At 48.9% G+C, this 2,379-nt stretch overlaps 1 pseudogene; it reads right to left on the bottom strand.

Moving 5' to 3' along the window:
• Window positions 1-700: 700 nt before the first annotated feature.
• LOC148592328 (olfactory receptor 6J1-like) lies at window positions 701-1,652 on the bottom strand (annotated as a pseudogene).
• Window positions 1,653-2,379: the final 727 nt, after the last annotated feature.

The raw sequence follows: 2,379 nt of genomic DNA, 5'->3' as shown, positions 1-2,379 counted from the left end.
CCAGAGCTCCATCCTAGTTTCTTTGCTCTGGATGAAGAGCAAACAGGAGGTGATGAGGAAACAGCTCCTCTCCTGCTCCTCCTGTACACGTCACCTCAGCCCTGTGCTACTCTGGCCGCCCCTCGCTGGTTCCCGCTCAGGGTCGTGGGCTCCTCGCAGCAGAGCAGAGCCGAGAGCAGTCCCAGCGCGTGGGCTCTCCCAGGCTCGTTGCGACGTGTGAGGAAAGGTCGCAGCGTGCGCTCTGACTGCTGTGCCTGTGACACGGGATGTCCCCTGTGAGCACAGCCCATGTCACAGAGGGGTCTGACCCTCGTCACCACGGGCCAAGCTAGGGCTGGCCCTGCGGTGGAGAGGGACTGCATGGGGTGCTCAGGGGCTGCCCTTGCGCTACGCAGACTGTGAAACAAAGATGAATCCTCCTTTCACCGTGGGTCTTGGCTTAGTCGGGCACTGCAACTGCACGCACATGGCCATGGCTGTGCGCGCAAAACATCCATCCAAACAGACATCCATCACTGCCTAAAGTGCAAGAGAATATTGGTGGGGCCTGACACAACAGTGCTGCCGTGAAGCTGACCTTTGAGACGTGCTATTCCTCAACATTGGCTGTAACGGGCCACATTCTGACGGAAGACACCATGAATGCTGAGATCCTGTTGAGATTTGTCAAGGACTGACTTCCTACAAGCCACAATGATTCTCATGGCTTTCTGGCCTCCTCAGTCATCCCCAGGCAATGGTGCCAAGCATTTTTCCAGGCTTCTTTCATTTGCTGTTTCCTTAGGCTGAATATGAAGGGATTTAAAAGAGGAGTCACAATGCTGGAGAGAACAGAGAGGATTTTGTTGAGGTGTCCAGGGTTCACGTGGGAAGGCCTGACACAGATGAAGATGGAGATGCCAAAACCCAGGGAAACAACAGTGAAATGAGAAGCACAAGTGGCAAAGGTTTTCTGCCTGCCCTGGGCAGATGGGATACGGACTATGGTCAAAATGATCCAGGTGTAGGAGAACGCAGTCAGTGCCAAGGAGCCGAGGAGCAGGAGAATGGACACCACAAAACCCCTCAGCTCAGCAACCCAGATGTCCGCGCAAGCGAGGTGCAGGAGAGGTGCACTGTCACAGAAGTAGTGGTCAATGACATTGGGACCACAGTATGGCAGCTTGGCTTTCAGGACTGCTAATGGCAAGATCAAGACCACGCCACCCACCCACACACCCAGGAGAAGCTGGCCACACATCCTTTCCGTCATGATGGTGGGATATCTCAGGGGGTGGCATATTGCCACGTAGCGGTCATAGGACATGATGGCTAAGAGGATTGAACTCTGTTGCAGCCAGGGAGAAATATAAGTAGAGAAGGCTAAAGCAGCCAGCAAAGGAGATGGTCTTCTTCTCTGACAGGAAGTTTGCCAGCATTTTTGGAACAACAGAGGAAGTCATGGACATCTCAATGAAGGACAAATTGCTGAGGAAGTAATACATGGGAGAATGGAGATGGCAGTCTGTATAGACCAGTACAATGACAAGAGCATTTCCCAAGACAGTCACTAAATAAACGAGCAGGAACACCACAAAGAAGATGATCTCCACTTCATAGCGGTTTGGAAATCCCACGAGAACAAACTCAGTCACAGGCGTGATACTCCCCATCCAAATGTGCTTTCTGTCATGGTGAGAGGAAGAGAGCAACACAGTTTCTTTGAATATTCAATTCATTCATTCATTCAAAAAGAAATCTTTCCTCACTACTTATATCTCCATTTCTCCATTCCTCCCCATTTCTCAAATATTTGTTGTTGTTCTTTCCTTCAAAAAAAAGAAGGCGGGGGAGGAGAGATGGATAAATGTAAGATGCAGGTCTTTGCTGCCAAGGTCCTTCCACCTCTGTAACAAGCAGTCAAAATTGCCATCAAATCACAATATGCAATGCATTCTTTTCATGCTACATTTCCAACTTCCCTATTTGCAGGTCATGCATGCACAAAGCAGCAAAAACAGCTGCAAGGAAAATATTCTCCTCTTATGCTTGTGCTTTTGCACTTACCTTCTGCACAAAGAACACCCCATATATTTACATTTGATAACTTGCTGAAGCTATCTGTGTCCAAGTTCCCAAAGAGCTCTGCAGTTTCAGGAACCTGTGGAGTTGCAGCATTCTTCTGTTCCAGCAAATTGTGGAGAGATACAGAATAGAAGTGGATGCATCCTACATTCCCAGTTTATTTTGTAACAGCAGAGGAACTCACTTTCTAACAGAGTTACAGCATGGCCCAGAGAAGGACAAATACAAAGGAGCAATCCCATGATATAGTAAGCCACAAGACTCAGAGTATTAGAGTAAAAAACATTTTTCACCCCTGCTGATGGTATAAGCAGA

The sequence above is a fragment of the Tinamus guttatus genome, unplaced genomic scaffold (assembly GCF_059628265.1).
Source record: "Tinamus guttatus ecotype Peru unplaced genomic scaffold, ASM5962826v1 Tinamus_guttatus_pri_ptg000618c, whole genome shotgun sequence".
Taxonomy (NCBI): Eukaryota; Metazoa; Chordata; class Aves; order Tinamiformes; family Tinamidae; genus Tinamus; species Tinamus guttatus.
Note: the sequence above shows the minus strand (reverse complement) of the source record. Positions and strands in the feature narration are given on the sequence as shown.